At 38.8% G+C, this 21522-nt stretch overlaps 1 protein-coding gene across 2 annotated transcripts in view; it reads left to right on the top strand.

Moving 5' to 3' along the window:
* Positions 1–248: 248 nt before the first annotated feature.
* PALS1 (protein associated with LIN7 1, MAGUK p55 family member) overlaps positions 249–21522 on the top strand; it is a 60359-nt gene continuing 39085 nt past the window's right edge. Inside the window, exon 1 of one of the 2 annotated variants that reach the window (XM_072865158.1) lies at positions 249–389. The gene's annotated coding sequence lies outside the window, so the exon portion shown is untranslated. The remainder of the gene's footprint in view (positions 390–21522) is intronic. The other variant, XM_072865159.1, reaches the window with a different exon arrangement.

The raw sequence follows: 21522 nt of genomic DNA, 5'->3' as shown, positions 1-21522 counted from the left end.
TGAGGAAACCCCGCGCCCGCCACCCGCGCCCGCCACTGCGGCCGTTGGGGCAGCCCCGCCCCGCCCGGGCGGCAGAGGGCGCGCGCGCTCAGCTCGCCCCGCCCCGCCCCCGTCCAGTCGGGCGGCCGCTGCGTCCCCGGCGGCGGCTGTGGGGGCGGCCCTGCGCCTGCGCGGCTCGGCCGGGCTCGGCGGGGCGGGGCCTGGCGGCCGGCGCTGGGAGCAGGGAGGGGGCAGGGCCGGGCCGGGCTTGGCGGCGGCTGCGCAGCTCTGCGGGGGCTGTGGCCGGGTGGCTCCGCGGGCTCGGCGGGGAGGCGCCGCGGGGTGCGGGCGGCCGTGACTTCCAGCCGGTGGCTGGGCCGGAGCGTGTCAGCGGCGGCGAGGGAAGGACGGTGAGCGCAGCCCCCGTTCCCGCGCGCGGCGTGCGAGCAACAGGTCCCGCTGCGGAGTCGCCAGCCTCGACTCGCCGGGGAGCGTCCCCCGCGGCCGCGGCGCCCGCGCAGGCCTGGGGGTCCGGCCGGGCCGGGGCCGGGGCCGAGCGGGGCGGCGAGGCGAGGCTGAGCCAGGCTCGGCGGCTCTCGGGGGACCGCGTCGGTGCCCGCGCCCTGTCCGGCGACGGCCCGGGCTGTGCCCCGGCCGGGAGGGGCGGCTTTGGCCGCTGCGGCTACAGGTGCCTGCGCCGCGGGGTGTCCGGAGCCGGCGCCGCTGCCGGGAGCGTGGGGGGCGGGGGGCGGCCAGCCGGCCTCCGGAGAGCGGCTCCTGCAGCTCCCCTCCCTCGGGGTGCCTCCCGGGCGGGCGCTGCGAGCTTAGGCCCAGAAGTTGTAAGAAAACCCTCCCGTATGTGGCTGTGCGCTTTCTCTGCGTGATTGTAGGGGGTGTGTTTGTGTTTTAATGAGGGGAGAAACTTGAGGCTTCCCCCTTCTGCGCTTCTGATCTGGCGGTTCTGTGAAGAGGTCGCGTTGTACTGATTTATGAAGCTTTGCAGGGTTAAGTTAGAGTAGGTTGAGTATGAGCGACTTCCAGTGTATTTTATAGTCAGCAATAGTTAACGCGCACACTGGCTCGGAACTACGTCGTTTTCGGAAAGCCTGTACTGATAAAATTCTTGCGGTGGCGGTGCTTTCCTGACTGAGGGACCGAGGCAGTGTTGTGGTAGAAACTGTACAAGCAAGCAACAAAGAACACTTTGAGCTTCGTAAGGCAGACTGCACAAGAAAATTAAATTGACTTGTATTTGACCTTTTTGAAAAACACTGGTATTAAAAAAAACCCAAAACCTGTTTAAAATAATAATAATCTGAGATGTATCACGTGAGACAGATCCCTGAAAAACAACGAGGAATATTAAAGGGGTGAATGTCAGCTAGTGGTGTGACAGTTTTTTCTTTTAAAAGGTACTTCTTAAAGCCTCTACAATGGAATTATTTGGGCATAAACTAGCTCTATAGGTCACTTACTAGAACGAAATATTTGTGTTCTATGGAAGTGACGATATATTGATGACTGCAATTAAACTTCTAGGTGACTGGTGGTGGTCTTTTTCTAAGTGGCTGTTGCTTCAGTGCACAGCTTCATATGCTGTAAAGGGACCTGTCTGTCTTTTTGGAGGATTGAGGTGCTTTTCCTGAATTTGTCAAATATAGTATATCTTTGAATTGTCTTTAATTAGGCATCCGAGCCAGCAATCTTTTGTTTTTATTCCGTCCTCTGAATTTTCACAAACAGTACATCTTTTTTTCTTATAATCGTCTTAGAGCTGTTATTACACCTCTAAGTGTCCAACACTTTAGAGTCTGTCTGTTTTATACACACATGAACTGTTTTCCAACATGCTGTGATCCAAAAAAATTCGGTATTTCACATGTTAAAAGCTTAACTAATGGTTAGTATTGTAGATGGTTTAAAAAGGCATCAAATATTTATATTGCAGCACTTTGTGAAGCAGTGTGCTAGAATGTTAAATTTAATTAACATTACTGTTAACAAAGTAGTACAGAGTTAAATGTTGATATATGATCACTCAACTCTTTTCAAAGTAGTTCCTTCAGATTTTACATCCTTCTGATGTGTGTGTCATGTTGCCTTGCAATGGTGGATGGTAATTTTTGCTATATAGAATTAGGTGATGGTAAAGATGGTAGTTTTACTTAGTTTTTATTAAATTTCCTTTCAAAAGATCTGAACTTACTGAGAAAGGTTAAATAAAAGTATTTCTTCACTAGACTGATATAGCCACCTTAGGAATCTGCAGGAGTTACTCAGGCCATTGAGGGGTGTCAGACATCTTTTGTTACCACAGCAATATGTGATGTGAAGTAGTAAAAATGCAGTGTAGAGGTTAGCATTCATACCGAGGGTTATGGACACAGAAAGCTTAATGTAGGCTGAAGTTCATATGCAACCATATATGTTCCCATGTAAATAATTATATTTTCATAACACTTCCGTTTGCTGCTTTTAATTAAAATCTCTTGCTGTAGTTTGAAGTTGCAGGCTTTAAGAAATGCTGCAGCATTTTTAGATGCAAATTCTGTTATGATGTCTCCTCAAAGGCTGGATCTTAACATCAAATGCTAACAGTTGTAACTATCTGTTTCAGCTACTCTTTTTTTTTTTTATAGTTTGCACTTTTGATTAAGTGCATTCCTGTTAGTGTTAGGCTTTTAGAACACTGAAGGCTAAGATTTCAAACAACTTGCTACTTCTTAAGTAACAGGATTCATATTTGTATTCATATGTCATGTTTAAAATTCTTAAATGTTCTAGCAACTGGCTTTTTTTTTTTTATGGTACTTTCTTAATGTGACAGGTAGTGTTGCAGAAAGGCTTGACATTACGGTATTTGGAACACTAAATTACTGCTGTGGTCATTCATCAGAAAACCTCAAGACTTTTTGTAAATATTAATTAAATACTGCTGTATTGTTTTCCTTTTATTAACAGGCAAAGAGAGGCATTTGTGTATTTGAAAAGGTTTGCTGGTGTGTCTGTGATAGACAGCTCATTTGGTGGAAACAGTTTATACTGTGGTTTAAAATAAGGTATGCTGGCAAAATTATTTTTCTAGTGTAATTATCTACTTTTGGAGCTTTCTTCAATACAGCAATTCTGACAAAAGAAGTATTTCATGTACTGATCTTCCTTTCTGCATTCCTAATATAACTATATGACAAAATGTTTTAAGTATAGTTCAGACTAAAGTATGAAGCAGAACTCTAAACAAAAAGAGGAAATTATAACAACATAAGTAGTTTATATATCAGGCTATTTTAATGTAACTTTTGGGTTTTGTGTTTGGTTTTTTTTAACCAGAGGTGATAAATTGTGTATGTCTACTGGTAAAGACTTGTTTTATGCTGCAAAGGTATCTAATTGCATACTAATCCATAGCTGTGTGGGAAGAAAAAAATGCTGTAACCCTCAAAGCTTGCATCAGTTAAATTAGAAAGCAAACAGAGATACCATTAGTAATGCACAATTGTACAAGGGATACTTCTGTTCTGTGAAGCAGGAAACACAAAAAGGCCTAATCTTGCACACTTCTTTTTTGGCAGAAGAAGGATGTGATGATGTATTTCTTTACAGATAGGTAAATGGTTTGAGTACTTGTCCAGTATGTTGAGATTTGGGTTCAAATCCCTCTGCTTTTTGGGAGAACTTGAAGCCCCATCTGTCAGTTGCCAAAGGGAATGCCTTAACTGCCAGGCTGCTGTGTGTTTGGGTGTGAGGTGCTTCCAGACACCAGCCAGTTTCATTCTTGAGGAGTAATGTTCACTTGGGAAGGGAGTGAATGGGGTATGTAGCCCAGGGACTGGCTGGCAAGAAGCATGATCAAGTACAAATTGATGATTTGAACCCAGGTCTCCTTGTTGCAGGCCAAGTGTTGAAAGAGTAGATGAAAGGGATTTTTATTTTTCCTAGCATGGTGTGAAGTTCTGGAGACTTAAACCTCTGATCTTTTTCTTTATGTTTATTCTGAGCTGACTTGGCCAGTTCCTACTTATGTAGAGTATTAGACATTTGAACAGTACCTGTAACGTGCCCTTTTCATTGTAGAGCAGAGCTTGGTTGCTTACCTGTGGGTTGTGGAGGCTAATAGGTGGCATGGCATTTAGATTCTCTTGTGGATCTAATTCTGCTTTCTTACAAGATGCCACATAATTAGATATAAAAATGTAATTGTTTCAACATATCTGTAATTATTATGTTATATAAACATCACCTCAGTGCCTTGTATTTCCTTAAGTGATTTGCCTTTTGCATCATATATCTGTTCTGGTTGGCCATAATTGTCTTGTAAAGAAAAAGAATGAGTAAGAAATAGTTAATGTGATTTTATGTTATCATTTTTAATACCTGATTTTGCCTCTAGTCTTTCATTTTTTAAATTTCTTTCCTGGGATTAGAGAAAAGGCTTGACAGTTGATACATGTGACAGTGCAGCTCATGGTTGTTAATCATAAACTTTAGTATCTGAATTCACTATACTTTATCAGCATAGAAAATAAACTCCTCATCACCTGCAAAGTTCTAACAAAAGAATAGATGATAGAATAGATAGAAATTCTGGAAAAAGTTCTTAAGAAAAATAAGAGAGAAACCAAACCATAAGTTTAATTCTTCTTGTGGCTTGCATCGGGATTCATCTTCTGGGGAAACTCTTGGAAGGTCATACTTGGTTATTTGGCCATAACAGATGATTCAGAAGACTCTCAAATGATTTTTTTTTTTTTTGGGGGGGGGGGAGTAGTTAAGAGCCAGGAACAATTTCTGGTGAGGATATATTAAAAGTGACAGGACAATTAAGCGGTCCTTTATAAAAGGTATTAGGAGTACTCAAGTGTGGTAATAGCATGTTAGCATCTAAAGCACATACCTGTGTATGTGTATCAACCGTTATATGAATAGTCAGTGTGAATTGTCTTATTTTCATTGTGAAAGTTGTTTAGTGGTATCTTCAAGCTCTCTAGAAAGTTGAATTCAGCAAAACTAAAAACCTTTGATAACTGGGAAGTGCAAGTGCAACCTCATCAGCTGCTCTTTGACCTGGCAATAGTGCTGGGAGGTGGCTGTATGCATTCCCAGTCTGTTTCCAAGGATAAGTGTATATTTTTAAAGTTAGGAAGGAGAGGGTGGAAAATAAGTATTCATTTAGGTACCAGTAGTGTTGAGTGGAGTTCTGAGTACAAACGTGTGTGATCAAAGGAGGACAGTGTATAGTAGTGCCTAAAAGAGTCACTTCTTATTTCAACAGTATATTATAAAGGTTGCCAGTGATATGTGTGAGCTGTTGGTAGCAGTGTGATGGCATAGGATTGACTTGCGTTTAATGAGGTGTATATGAGGGAGTAGTGAAACTTAAAAAGTTCACCTTGTTCAAGGCTGAAGGCAGGTAAAATATAACTGATATGATGCCTTGGTAAAAACACTATTGAGAGAAATTACTTTGCTTTTGATGTTTCCCATCACCTGTCCATTTCCCTGGAGCCAAACCTTGATCTTGGTTTGGGTGGCAGAGAGATCAGCAGAGTCAGCTCTCACCTGAATATTCAAATGTAAACCCAAGTGTTCTTTTAACTGGGATGATCTTCACAGTTAAGGTCAGTGAAGGTAGTATGCTTTGGTAATGCCTTCTCTATTAATCAGTTATTTAGAAGCTGGTGTTCAGTGTGCCAGAGGAGAAATCTAGGGAGGGAAGCATGTTTTTCTGCATGGTGGTTGTATACTGAGTTAAATTCTTCAGCACAGCAGATATCATGACAACTTTTTCTTTATGCACCTGTGCATAAAGCTAAGGCTTGACCTTAATATCAGATCATGCAGTGTCGTGGTTGAGAACTTGTGGTAGCCCTTGCTTGTCTTGTTTTGTCAAATTGCCATTGACTTGTCAGCTGCTGTTAATGGAACTTGAGACAGATTAATCATGGATTAATGCAGTGCACCTTGGCTAGGAAAATTAAAGTTTATTTTGTAGAAAACCTGTGTTATGCATTGTGTGCCATAGAAATTAACTGCATGTCTTGTATTGGCTAAGAGAACATGTTGCTAATTCCTCTGGTATGTCCTATTTTCTAAATGTTCTCTCATCTCTGAAGGCAAAGCTCATGCTTTCGGGTTAAGCATCCAGAGATTTCAAACAGATGAGGGTCTGGATTGTATTAGTTTGTATTATATTGATTGTACTTCTTAAATATGTATATCCTTGTTTTCAGAGAGCAAATCTCTTCTTCCCGATGTCTGAAAGGGCATATGATGTCAGCAGACAAACAGTCCTGTGTTAGTGGGAGAATATAGCATTAGTGGACATCACGTGCTTTCTGCAGAATCAGTTCCTGTAGGATCAAGCAGTGATGGAATTGCTTAGTGCCACTATGCAGTGGCATTTACATTTTGTTTGAACGGTATTAGACGTTCTCAAATGCAGGAGAGAAGGGAAGTGCGTTGAAATGGAACTGGATATACATATTTAAAGGTGGTGATTGTTGTTGTAGGATAATTAAAACCAACATAATGCAAGCTCTTACCATTTCATTTTTTTCCAGTAATCAAGATGTGTTCTAAATTAGTAACCTAATTACTGTGAGGAATTAGCATGGTGTCTTAAAGTGAGGTAAAAGCTGATCAGCTCGGCATTGTCTTGTTGGGCTGACTGACTAAATGACTTATGAGCCCAGCAGTACTGGGTTTGGTTTTGACCAGTGGAATAGTCTGTTTCACATCTTTATTTTTTTGAAGAGTATAAAGAGCACTAAAAATCTGTTTGAGCCTAAGTTCTTGTTAGATTTGTAGACTTTTTCTACTGAATTCTCAATTTACTGCTTGCCTGTTCATAGAGTATTCATCTAGCGTGTGTTGTGATCTTCTCTCAAGACTTTAACTATTGTCATCAACCACTTCCTGACAAAGCTTGTTGCTTCAAGCTGATATGATGAGGGCTAGCTAGAACTCTGAAGAGGCAACTTACTTGGCTTCAGTGGAAAGAGGAGGAAAGTGACAGTCAGAGGATTCTACAGTCAGGTAGACACTTTTCTACCTTTTAACCTACTTAAATTTATTCTTTCTTGGCTCATCAGGCGAGATGTAAAGCTTAAGGACTGGAAGTGTATCCCAAGGAAAGCTAGGAATCCAAAAAGTAAATGTCACTTGTCCTTCCTCCCAAAAGAAAAAATCCTGAGGATGGTTTTAAGATAACAGAACAGTCAAAGCTATTCAAGACTCATTATGTTGACATATTTTGTAGGTCATTACTTTCTTTAAGCTTTTGCCAATTTTCAAGTGAGGAGAGGTCAAAATGAAGTGCAATGAAGAGCTATTTCTTCTTGACTGAAAGAGAGAACTCTACATCTAATTATATGATGTTTTGAAGCAGCAGTTAAGAGTTATTTTGGCTTATTGCTTATGAATTAGTTTTTAGGTTAAACTACTTATTTGATATCAATGTCTTGTTTAGACTAGTAAGCTTATTGCTATTAAGGAGTAGTCATATGATCAATTTTGAATAGTCATTATATATTGTTTTTCCTTAGATCTTTCCTGGTTTAGTATGGACTTCTTACATTTTTGCCGCTGCTTTTTCTGGCAACTCCTGTTGCTTGTTTTCTTGCATTCTTTCCTTCTGCAGACCTTCAAACATGAATCTTTCTCAGTCTGCTCTCTCTGAATAGGGAAGATGAACAGTATTGGGAAGGAAACAAAGGTGCTTTGTGTCGGATCACACCATTCCTATACTCTGTTAAGTCTTATGACCTTTTGCTTTCTCTTTCCCATCATTTTATTGCCTTGTGTCTTAAGGTTGGATTGGCTTGTAAAACAGTACCTGTACTTAGCATTTCTTTCATTTTGCAGTACTGTCCTGGTTCTCCTTTATATCTTCTGGTACTTGTGTTCTCTTACCTCTCATTACAGCTTTGATATATTTGAAGATACCCTTTCTATTTCAGTGGGAAATTTTTCTGTAATAAGAGTGAAGTTAAGCAGGAATCTTGCTTTTTATGGGACATAATGATGACTATCTAGTAGTATGCAAAGCAGAGTAGTTCAGTGCCAGGAGCTCAATAAATAATTTTTAGCAAGTGTGTGATGGAATGATTAGATGTCTGTGAAGTGTAATAAAATTGGACCAGACTCCTAGTTTCTGTAGAACTGTCGAGAAGGTTATCTTTAACCATAGTATCGGTTTGCTGTGCTTTCTGTAATGTGAGTGGCAGCCAGAAAGCCAACAAAATGCTAAATGTATCAGGAAAGGCATTAAGATGACAGAAGATGACATATTGCAGCTATGCAAAACCCTGCTGTCGTCACTGTTGTGTACAGTTTGAGTCTCTGCATTTAAAGGTACATAGCAGAACTAAAAAAAAAATAGAAAAGGGCAATAAAAACAATCAAGGGATGGAGCCTTACAAGAAGAGACTAGAAAGACTGGAACTCTTCAGTTGGAAGGGGATGTGATGGAAATTTTAGAAAAAGAAGTCATGGAGGCTGTGGATTTTACAAATGCAGGATACAGTTGATTAAAATGGTAGGTTTGAAACCGATAAAGGAAGCTCGTGCTTCAAATACTGGGTGGTGAACTACTGGCATTTATTGCCATAGGAGTTTGTGGAGGGCAACCAATATCAGCATGTTCAAAAAAGGAGCTATACAGATTCCCAGACAGCAGATCCGTGACAGATACATTTAATGGTTCAATAATTGAATAGTCAGGGATGTACCATCTGATGTCCTTTAACAATTGAACTTCTGGATGCAAAAGTTATCCCTAAACAGCATGTCTGGTTGCCACTGTCAGATGGAGAGTTCTGGGTTTGATGGACCATTGGTCTGACTCAGTAGGGCATTTCTATGTTACTGTCCTAAACAGCCAGAAACCATGTTTTACACCTTACTGAAATTTGTTCTGGAAGAATGTGGCAGATTATCTCAACCAGATACTGTGTTGCGCTGGGCTACAAGCATGTAACAAGCTGGTTTTTTGGAGGTTGGTTGGCTTTGTTTTTATAAGAGGGGGAACTGAAGAGCTGGAAAATCTCAGCACAGGATTAACAAAATAATAGAACAACAATATAATAATACAATAACAATGAACTCCTCACTACAAAAATGTCATATTTAGTCTCACTTGTGTTGATGGCTCAGTTTTGATCAGTGGACAATGTGCAAAGCTGGGTGGGGCCCTCTGTTATAAATGCATCTGCTTTATGCTGAACTTGCAGTTTGTATTATGTACTTGTTTGGAAAAGCAAAGGAATCTTAGAAGCTAAAAACCTCAGTTAATAGTGGGTGGGAGAAAACAATCTGTGGAAGTGAACAGTTCAGCCTGCTTATTATGTACGAGCTCTTTTTGAAGCCTTGAGTGTGGTTTCCATGGCTGATCAGTGGTGGTTCTTAATTTGTAAGCCTTACATGAAGTAAAGTGTTATATGTGTTTAATACTAATAAAAAGTACTAGGGTGGTAACTGCACAATACAAATTTCAATAATTTTTACTTAATGGGTTGTATAAAATCTGAAATACCACTTCTGTACTACTAAAGTATTAAATATTTGCATATGGTTTTTTCAAATTTAACAACTTGAGTTGCAAGCTTGAATTTATATATACTTTGTCCCCTCAGCCACTTGCTGACTTGTATTGGTGACAACTTCATACAGTTTGTCCTTCCGTCAGTATTTTTAAAGTCTTTTCTATACAAATATTTAATGAATGCACCTGCATACCTAAGTGGCTGGGTCATAAATGTAGGCTAGTTTGTGTTCCCTCTTAAGTGCACACTCTTGTCAAATCTTAGAAAGATATTTAATGCTGTTCTTTTGGTATTAAGTGTGTTAGTGCTCCTTATAACTTCTGTAGTTGGGACTTCATGTGATAATTAAAATTCCATGCAAAACCTCAGTTCTTGATTTCTTAAAGCTAATTTGAAATTGAGTATTCAGCCTTTAAGGTACATAAGGTGACTAATCAGTGCCTGTTAATGACTAATTGTTTAACAGTTCCCATTGTATTTCTGACACTTTCTGGCAAGAGTGAGTTCTTTTATTCTTGGGTGGATTTGTGACAAGTGGCACATCTGATTCTGGCTACTTTAGAAGAAATTTAGATTGCAACTATAACTCTGGGAAATCTTGCCAGATTTGGTGATGTCAGTTTTTTACCTTTCCCTGCTCAGTTCCTCTGCTCTAGTTCATCATTTGCAGAATTAGCAGAAGTGCTTGTTCCTCGGTCATTTAAGTTCACAGTGTAATAGCTGACCTAAACCAAGATGTTAGTCTTAGCACTGAAGTGGCTGAGGTGTCAGCACATGTTCCCTTCTACCAACTGTGCTTCTGGGATCAGTAACTTCTGACGGGAGCAGAGTCTACAGCTGAGGATAGTAACTTAATCTGCTACAACAAGATTTGCTAGAGCTTGTCTATCAACATCTTTAAATTAAGCTTGCTGTCCTTTCAGCTCAGCCTCTTATGCAGCCTTATTTTCTTCTTTAATTGAAAAAAATAACACAAGGATAAATAATAATTTGCCTTATTCTATGATCTCTTTGCATCAAATTCCATGTCTAACTTCTGACTTGTGCTTTGAGAAACCCATAAACACAATCAAACATGTTATTGCTGACCATTACACCATTGTAGGTATCAAGGATTCATATATCATTATATGAGTATACTCTTACAGGTGTATTTCTGAAAATTTTTATTTAGCAGCTAAAATTTTTGCTGGCTTTGGTGTCCAGACTTGCAGTGTAGAACCATCCAGAAATGCGCTGCATCAATTCAATATACACAACCACATGGTATACAGAACCAAAAGCAAAATAGAGACACTGGTAAAAAATGGTAAGACCTATTATTCAAAGTCAAACTGAAATGCACGGGAGCTATTTGAATGGGTGCTTAAAGTTTAGAGGAATAAGAAAGCATTAGAAGTATGTTTATGGGTTTAGCTTGTTAAAACTTAAAGTTCTCTAATAAATACCCAAGTTTGCATTCAGAATTCCAGAACTGGTCTTGAAAGAAAACAGGTGCATGCTTAGAATGATTTGAGTTAGTGGAGTGTGAAGATATTCATAAATCTCATCGACCTCAAATAATAGGTTCTGATTTCAATACTTAATTTGTTAGGGGTTTGTTTGTTTTTTTTCTGGAACTCAGCATATTTTTTAATCTGTGAATGTTGACTAAATATCTGGAAATAGTTATATCTCTTCTCATAAATGTAGGATTTATCAAGAACAAAAGGTTATGAATGCTGATTCTGTTGGATGTTATTCTGTAGATAAATCTGAGTAAATATTTTATATTGGAAGAGAAAACTGTCAGCTAGCTTCAGGTTGAAAATACATACCAGATAGATAAATATCTTCCAACCTATGGGTCAATTGGGAAAGGGCATGTGAAGCTTTTGGTTCAAGTTCCAAAACTCCTGGAAGTGGTGGATGAAGTCTGACCATCTGTGGGATACCTAAAACTTCCTAGTTTTGCTCTATTATTTCTGCTTTGCAAAAATAAATTTTGTTATTACAGGCATTGTAGCCTTGGTAGTGCTGAAACAAAATTCTCTGCCTGCATTGCTGACATGATTTGAAGTCTCTGGGGACCAGAGAACTAGAACTCCTCTCAAATGCTTTCTTTAAATTGAGTGGAATAAAACCATTTTATTTAACAGTGTCTCTGGTAAACAGATCTGTTAGAAGGCTAAAATGGTTGCTTTGATTTCAAAAGTTGTAAATTTCTGCAGCTTTAAAGCAAAGATTGTAGACTTGACTTGGAAAATTGAATGCATTATTGTAAGTATTGGGGTTCCTGGGTGATTAGTCTGTTGTCTCCACTGACAATCACTAATGGCTGCTGCATTGATTATTTTCAAATGGATTTAAGGTATAACCTGACCTAAATTCCATTGTAATAATTCAATTTGAAGTGACAACACAGAAATAATGGACAACAGATAATCTACATCCCAAAGTTTGTTTGTTTCCTAAGGAGTTGATGGTAAAAAGTAATGATAAAATTTAGAAACTTTGTCAAGACTCACAGAAAATCAGATATACCTGCTTTGATTTGCTTCACTAACATGGTTGATTTGACACTAAAAATCAAACCCAGTGACCAGACTTGCCAGTTGATTGCTCTCAGTAATTGGCATGTGAACATGCTGCCTCCTTGTTCAGGAGGTCAGTATTTTTCTGAAATTACTTGAAAAAGTGACTGTTGTTTTATATGCTCAGGTTCCAAACAAAATGGTAAAGTCACTGTAGTGTTGTTGGCTTGTTCAAGAAAAGTCTCTGGGTTTTTTGGTTGGTGGTTCCCCCCCCTGAAAAAATCTCGGTTCTAAATGCTTCCTTAGGGCAAGAACCTATGTTCTCACTCTGCAAAATTAGAAAGCATAATCTTGGAACCTTGTTTTTTTTTTCCTAGCATCACACAGAGTGCATGTAACAAGTGCTCAGAGGGCTGGCGGAAAAGAAAGTAACATGCAGAGCTGCTAATAAAATCCCTCTGTCTGAGGCATTAATACAATCATCAGAGGAGCTGCTTTCCAGTAAGGTACCAGTGCTGTTCACCATGTACCTGCTGGGTTAGAAGTTGGGCTAACCTGTTGGGCTTTTAGAAAACTAATAGTGTATCATATCTTTGCTACCCTCTTTTGATTTCTAGGCTTCGATGAACTCTAAAGCACAAAAGACTTGCTTTTGTACATCTGACAAATGGAAAATACAGGATTGCAGTATCTGATGTTACTTTTTGAACTTTCTTACTAAAACAAAATTAAAATATTTCCAAAATTTATTTTACTGGCCTAGAATGTGACATTTCAATTCCAGTTAAAATTCTGTATTAATAGTATTTTCAGACTACTCAACTTTGCCTGAAAGACCATATTAAATGACTTCATAATTAAACTATGTGGTATCTGTAGGAACAACAGTTGCATGTTCTAGTGAGTAAAAGAATTTAAGGTTGGTGCCCAGACAGTAGCCTACCACCTGGCCAGGACCCTGCAGAGCCATACTGTGGGATGAGCTGGAGTGTCAGGGAGGGAGCAATCTGTTGTGCAAGAGCCCTGTTCTCTTTACTCGTGATTAAAATGCAGGTATCTGAGCTAATAAGTCGTCAAGAACTTGGAGAGCCTGGTTAGCATGGCACAGACAGAAATTAAATTTAGCATTGTTTATTAATTTCAGGCCACTGCCAGTTGTGCCGGACCCAGGACCCCACAGTGTCACTTGATTTTTTTTTTTTTGTCTGTCTTGTCCTCTAGAGTCTCATCTGCGGGCTTTGCTGTTATGCAAAGTTTCCCAGTCTCTTACTGCTCACTGGGAATGTTGACTGAGATATTTTAATTGCAGATTTAAAATGTATTTTGTTGCAGCTATTATACTGAGTGATACTTTGGAAATTGTGCTAGAAAACTGTTTTTAATTGACCCGTGATCATGTCAGGCCTCTTGATTATACTCACTCACCCAGTCCTGTGGTGAAAAATAGTTACTGGTTGAAAAAAAATGGTTGAGACAATCTGAGGTCCTAACACCTCAGAGTTAGGACCTTGAGCTGAGGAATGGAGGGAGCCAGCAGCACTGCCCTAATAATACTATTTAGCTGCTGTAGCTGTATGATGGGTTGACTAGAATTATATCCTTCTATTTGGATGTCTTTTTCAGTTTACACAGCTATTTGGATCCTTTTGTGCACAGCCCTTAATAAAATCTTAAAGTAATGACTTTTGTAAGTTGTTTATTTTTGTAAGGAAACCATTTTTTTGCTCTAACTTTTGTTGAATAGCCTGTTGTTCTTTTAATTAAAAAATGCATTATTTAACTTCTGCAGGCTGTTCCTTATCTGTACATCCTTTTGTGTGTTTCCTTACTTTGTTTCATGTGTAAACCTTGGTGTGTGTCTATAATTTTCACTACTGAAATTGACTACTTGAAAGACCCTTCTGGTTCTTTTAAGAAAATGAACAAAAACTATTCTGGATTAAGGTATGCATTGTTTTCTTTGCATACGAGAAAGCTGAAGCTCCCTAACTTCCATAAATTATGTTGCTTGATTTATCTTAGAGACTAGTCTAGTTTCGTTTTTAGAAGAAAGGATCAAGTATTTTCCTCATAATGTGACCTAATACATCTGAAGAAAATGCCACTAATGACAGATAATTTAAAATAGTCTGCAACAATTCAGGTAGACATCAAGAAAATACTGCTTAAATCGTAGCCTTATTTGCATTGGGTGACATTATTGGATTGTGTTCTAATGATTCTATAATTCTCATTTTTTGCCAGACCCCAAAAGCTCCCATTTGTAAGTGGGACTCAAAAAATCCTAATCCTAGTCCTAAATCCACATTTGTAAATTTCTTCTGAAATTGAGAAAGCAGATAGCATTCACTGCCATCTTGGTTTTTATCTGACATGCAGGGTAAGTGTGTGTCTCAATTTCCCTCTGTTACCTTTGGGTACTTCTCTGTTCCTGAATCATTTGTTGCTGATCATGCAGCACCATTCTGGAGTGGTTTTGGATTTTATTTGTTCTTTCACTTAAACACACAAGCACATGGAATTTTCTTGTACACATTTTGTCTGATTTTTTTAGGTATAAACTGGGTCTTCCATACCAAATAAGAGTTGGTAACAATTTAGCTTTTAAGAATCCGTAACTCATCAAAAATTGCAATCGTTTTTGTGATTGAGAGACCACTGTTTTATGTGCAGATCGTCTCACATTAGAGCTTTTTGCTACTGAGAGTGGGAGTTATCTTTCTCCTGGGTTTGTTTTCTGCCGTTTTATTCCACTAAGCTGGCTCGTGGAGAGCTCTAGTGATGCCAAAGCCAGTGTAAAATAAGTGAGGAAAGGGGTTTGGAATAAGGTGAAGGTTGTCTCCATCTTGCAGAGTCATATCCTAAGCTCAAGTGGGAAAACTGGTAGGTAGAAGTAGAGGCTGTAATTCGAGATTGTTCAGAGACATGGATATATATGTGTGTGTTGAGGCATGGGTGGGATGTATTGTTGCATCCTGAAGTTTTTCCGCTGTGCTGCTCCAGTGCATTGTGAGAATTTGCTGCTGTGAAAACTTGAAAAAGTATGTTTAGGAAAACTAGTTTTCCGTTTCAGCTGGTCAAGTCTCCTCAGGTTGCTAAGCAAGAGAAGGACCAAGTATTTTCAAGCTTTGCAGTGACAAAGCATGGAGATACAGTAACTAGAGTTCTTGCTGCCTGTCAGACACTAGAGATGTGTATGGTTAGGGTCTGGATGAAGCTTCTCAACTGAAACCCCTTCTGTAAACCTGGCTGTTTCTTAGGGTGACTGCAGTGAAGACATAAGTGTTGTGTTGTTGTTACGGCTCTGGTGCTTCACGGTGATGTTTGGAGTTTTCTCTGCAAAACTTGCTGCTTTTTCCTGTTGCTTACAAGGTAGATGTGCCAGTCTAGATTGTTAAAATTTCTCCATACATAACCTTTTCAGTTTAATTTTCATCACATTTCTTATACCTGAATCAGAGAAAATACTCTTTCTTTCCATGCCCCTGTCTTACAGAGGAAACAGTTTATGTCTTCCAGTGGACCACAGCTTTCACTTTTTACTGTTAACCGTTTGGCTGACCTCTTTGATCTGAAAAACTTCATGTAAAGTCAGTGTCAGCTTCCTGAGCAGCGTATAGAAATGCTGATATTGGCACCGAGCCCCATATCCAGTTAGTGCTCTTGCTGTCTGTTCTGTCATCTTAGCCTTGCCCTTTGACACTGGATTCTGCTTTTCATACAAGCAGGGAATTTATAGTAATTCAACTTTGCTATTCTTTTGATTAGTGCTTGAATGCAAAATTACTAGTTATGAGCCTCTGTTCGTATCATTTAGTTCTAGACTCTCTGCTTTTTCCTCCCTGCATTTTCATTCCCTTCTCTGGCTTTTCTCAGGGAATAACAAGATCCATCCTCGCTAGCATTCATACTGTATGCAACTTCTGGTGGTGGTCTGTGGAGCAGCAGTTGAAGTCTTGACACCAGGTTTTGCAACAGGGTGAGGCTGCCAGTTTTGGGGCAGAAGTGCTGAGAATATTTCAAGCTGTCCTGACTGCGTCACCGATGGTGAATGCCAGTATTTCTGGCACATTTTAGTAATCAGTTTTGCTTGGGATAACTTCATAATTGTAACACTGTTTTCTGGAATGCTTCAGTATCATAGAGTGTTACCAATGCAGTCTTGTACATAAAACTGGTGTTAGATTACTGATTTGTCTCCACCTCTACAGAAAAACACCTGTCTGCGCAGTCTCTGCATGAGAGGGCAGCATCCAGGACCATCATTTTGCTGAAGGATTTACAAAGTAATACTTCGACTTGAAAGTTCCTATTTTTACAGTTATGTAAATGTGAATTTAAGAAAGTACCTTATGCCCAGAGTGTTATGGTTCTTTTTATTCAAAGGATTAGTATAGTAAAACCTGTTAAAGGCTAATTTACTGAAGGCTTTATTCTTTAGCCCAAAGTAGAACTGCGAAATATGCAGCTTACATTCTTAGATAACCTTAATTATGGGAATTTGGCTCTAGGGTTTTGAATTTAATAGCAGTTTATCTTCAGCTGGATGGTATCAGCGTGTTCTTATGGAGCTCAAACTTCTAAGAATTTTGTTCCAAAGGAGTCAATACTATGGTTCTTTTGGAATAAAACTAAACAATGATTAGTGAAGACGCTACTACCTAAAGTGGCTATAAATGGCACTGTTTAAAGTTTATGTGATCGGGATTATTTTGGGACACCAAGTTCTTACTTTCTGATTCAGAAGTACTTGATGACTGAGTTCTAAATATCAGGACAATAAAGTGTTGTGATGTTTTCTTTAAAGAGATTTGTCAGCTAGGTTGGTATAATGTATATAAGCATGTTCGCATCACTGGTATGTCGAACTCGTACAAACTTAATCTTTAGGTATTTGTTTAAGGGGTTGGGGGTGTGATTGATTCTTCTAAGTATTGCTCAATGACTTTTGTGAATGTATTCTTAATGTTCCGTGCCCTTTTGTATAATACCTATACAATTTACTTCACTAAGTGGTGAAATGCAAAGATATCCTGCATTCATCAGTTGAAGGTGTTCTTCCTCTCTTCCCATTTCCCATTACAAAATACCTGAATTGCCGAGATCTGACATCAGCACCAGGAGGAAAACTTTGTCTGTTGTAGAGAAGTTTAATTATCTTGCGTCCATTAGATTTTTATTTAACTTAATTTTTATGCACACTCATATCAGATAAAAGTGATGTCCAAATATCTTATCTTTTCTACTTTTCTGTTGAGAAACTTGTTTCAGGTTTTATAACAGTAAAAAAATATGCATGAAAAGTAAAGGGGGACAAACTAGTGAATTTTGAACTTGTACAGAAAGCTAGGAAAACTGTCTATTCCTGGACTGTGACTTCCATTTTCTATTGCTGTTACAATTTTCTTTATTGTAGTGGGTAGTAGTAGGTAATACGAGTTTATGGAACTACTTTTAGTTGTCAGATACTTCAGAAAGTTCTAATGACAGAGCAAAATTTATTTGGGGGTTTTTTTTGAAGGAGTGATTGTGTACTCGTTAATGCAAGCAAGTGTAAAGTCTAGGTTAATATACCTTTCACTGTTCATTCATTTCACTGGCACGCATTCAAGATGGTTGACAAATTTTTGTGTAAGAAGGAAAAATTCAGTATTCAGCTCTCAATGCTCAAATTAGGGGAGGGAAGAAGGCTTTAAAGATGCTACCAAAGAAGGAGAAGGTTGATTTTAAACAAAGTTTTTAACGCCACTGTTTGAAGAGTCATCTTCAGCTTGATTAGTGTAAGAATTGAGAGGAAACACTTCCTCAAGTTCAAATGCTGTATTGGAAGTTCATTGCACTAGAAGATTCACTCCATGATCTTAGGCAAAGAGAGGTTTCTGCTGAATTCCAGCTTCCTAGGTGTTGAATCTTTATTCCTTTGTGTGGTTTGAGAGTTCTGTGGAGAGACTTAACGTAATTTAGCTTACCAGTGTTTTTCCCTGACTTGTATGGTGATGTTTAATATCCTAGTTCAACAGCTTAAGTGATGACATGGTTTTCTGGACAGAATTATTGCACTGCTACATACGAAATAAGTTTGCCTCTCTTCACATAGAAGAGAGTCTTATGTTCCTGTGAGTTTATCACAATTTTCTAATGTTTTCTTAATAAAAAGAACATCTGCTTTAACAAGGTTTCAGAAAGTGAATGTACTTTCTTTAATTTAGCAAAAGAGTTGAACTGTGAAAGAGCTCTGCAGCCACAGTGCTTATGTTCTTGAATCCAATTTGCAGAAGTGAGTATGTTCCTGTCAGGGTTTTATCTTAATTTGTGTAACTGATTGCTAATGTTAGGCCCAAGAGTCCACTTACATTTAATAGGAGAGAGAGAGACTCTTTTTATAAGGTACAGAAGGTCTCTAATGTTATGTCTTTATAGCCTTTGTGAAGCTTTCTCATGTGTTTTTTATTAAGTCCAGTAATGTAGGTTATTTACAAAGCACTTGATTTTTCACATCCTGTAGTGAAATTTTGGTAATACTTTATGTAAAGTATTTTTCTACAGGTTTTCCTTGTGACCTGTGTTTTAAGTTACTAGGTGGTATAGGTTTGTTCAGCAGTCTTGCCTTATAGTACGACCAAGGAATCGGCATGAGTTCTTCAGTCATGGTTGGCATTATTCCCATAAGTTTAACAGACCTTTGTGGTAAATGGAAGGTTTGAAATAAGGGTGATTTCTAATTTTCGTCCATTTCCAAGTGGTTACTTATATGTGAATTCCATTATATAGGTATATGTATGCCTGAGGTAGTAGTACTTTTATTTCCATTAGTGTTCAACCAGTAGGTGTACCATTTTATGCCTTCTGCTGCAAGCGCTCAGAAAATTACCTTCTCTGTTATTGCTGTCCACTGTAAAAAAAAAAAAAAAGCTTTTTTCTGAGTTGTGGATTCTCATCTATTGTGTTTATAATATTTACACAAAGATAATGGGTTGAGAATACTCGAGTATCTTCAAGTAATGAATATGCAGAGATGTTCAGACTATTCAGTAGGACCTCCTTTAATAATGCTTTCAAGGCATGGGTGTTCAATTTACCATTTTTGTCTGGGAGGAAATACGCTCAAAGAGAAATGCAAGTTTTGCAGTCCTTTACACCTGCGGTGTCTCAGGTTATGCCTTTTAAGATAAACCAATAGGTTATTTAACTGTCCTGTTTACATCATCAGGAAGAGATGCAGGTGGTTGAGGTGTGTGTTTGGTTTTTTTTGTGGTGGGGGGTGTTTTTTGTGGCTTTTGCTCGGCTCTTTTAGGATGAAAAGCTCTTTCAAAATCAATAGTTGTTGATGAGATTTTTTTTTTTGCAGGGGAAGTGGGTGAATTCACAGAATATGGTTCCATGACATGACGTTCCATTGGAGTTGGCGCTCTGCTGCTGGCAGGGGGAGTTTCTGCTTGTGTCTGTCCTCACCTCTTTACCTCCTTGGTCTCAAGCACTTGCTCCTGCCCCTTGTGCCAGTCCTGTCACCATTCAGATTATTGTGAGCTGTTTTAGCATGCCCTTAGACCAAAACCAAACAAAAATATTTTGTAACATTCTACAGTCTTGTTGAATTAAGGTGACTCACAGGGAGATCTGACAAGCTTCAAAGCTACCAGAGAAGGTATTTGCTCTATAATCCAAAAGTGGAGACAGTAAGGGAGCAGTGAAGAGAAAGACTTATGAGACTGCAGTCTTTGGGAGCAGCAAACTAGCCCAGCTTAACATACTGACAGTCAGTCTCTTTTTCTGGTTCTTGTCATAAATTCATGAACTACGGGATCTCTGTTTGGAAGGATACAAAAGTAGGGCACACTTGAAAGTCTAGTCAGCTTTGTTCTATGCTAGCAGTTGGGGAGTTAGCTATGCACAAACATACAAATTATGTGATTTCCCTGAAGAAATTACTGAAATGTTCTGCAAATATTAAGTAGCGTGACTGACACAGTATAAAGAAACTACAATATTTTGCAAATTCTGAACAGTTGTTTCAGTCTGCAAACTTTTGAGTTCTGACTTTGCTACTTGTCTTCAACTTCTCAGGAGTGAGAAACATTGCAGCAGATTCCATGTACGTTAATTAACTTGAGCATAATCCTTCTCTGCAAACTGCGACTGTGACCAAATATTTCTTTGGTGATATATTCACCATAGCTATCCATGGTGTTTATTGTGGTTGAAGATGGTTTCTTTCTTCTATAGTAGCAAGGGCTTCTGTCTTCTTTGTCTAACAGGACATCTCAGCATAGTAGTAACACTGAAATGGATATTGTAGAAAATACAGGTGATGTTAATTAGAAAGAGAAAACCTTAGGGAATTATGCCCATGAAGTGAAAATCCTTCAGAAGGAAACTTCTAAAATTTATGCAGCAATTTTCTAGGGATTTGCTCAGTGGAACAGTCAGCACAATCTCAGATGAGTTTAGCAATGAAAAACTTGTGACATCAGAGACCTGAGTATCTAGAACAAATAGTTTGTGGTCTGTCCGTGTGTTGTCATCCCAGTGTCATCTGTCCCTTCCCCCCCCGCCCCGCAAATTACTAGAGAAGAGCTCAAATGACATGTGGTGGTTCTGAGTTTGTGGTGCATAAGTGACTGTGAGTTCTGTGAAGCGCAGAGATCATCAATCATACAATTTTGTGTTTTATGTTCTATATTTCAGAATTTCAGTCTTCAGAAGTCTCAACTCATTTTTGTGGTCAGAAAAAAAAAGTCAGAAGATCCTTACCCTCTCCTCCCCCACATACCTATGAGTAATACAGTGATAGAGCTAATCAGGTTAAATCATTAAGGACAATAATAATATTTAAAAAAAAAAAAAATTGCTTTGCTGTCACCCATTCAGATAATATTGCAAAAAAGAGTTGACAAGAGAGCCCAAGGAGGAAGGCCACATAAGAGGCTAGCACATATATCTTTGTTACATGATGTTGTGAGGCTTTGCTTTTTGAACTTGCAAAGCCTATAGCTCAATGATATGAAGTTGAAAGACAGTCTTGGTCCCTATATCTAGCATCTTTGAAGACTGTTGAATTAAATAGCTAACATTTCAGCATTTTTGGATGAAAGCCTGCAACGAATGTCTGCCCCTTTTCTTTAGATGTTCCTAAATGTGTTTATCAGACTCAGCAGGTATTGGAATATTAAAATGTAAGGAAGGAAGAAATTTCTCTTTTCCCAGAATATTGTAAGTATGGCTTAAGAACAACTTGCTGTGGAGGACTAAACTAATGCCATTTTGTATGAATTTAAATGTCAGATGAGATGTAAATTATGGAACACTGTATCTTCAATTTAATTTGGGATTAGTTAGTATAGTTTTGGTTCAATCACCTCTGAAGTGGAAGTGTCATTTACATATTAGTACTCATGAACACTTACTGTTAAAACTATGTTTTACATAGTGAAGCAGTGGCCAGCATTGACATTAAAAATAACATGCTAAAAAATACAGGGATTAAAATG

This window comes from Ciconia boyciana, chromosome 6 (genome assembly GCF_034638445.1).
Source record: "Ciconia boyciana chromosome 6, ASM3463844v1, whole genome shotgun sequence".
In the NCBI taxonomy this organism is placed as follows: Eukaryota; Metazoa; Chordata; class Aves; order Ciconiiformes; family Ciconiidae; genus Ciconia; species Ciconia boyciana.
Note: the sequence above shows the minus strand (reverse complement) of the source record. Positions and strands in the feature narration are given on the sequence as shown.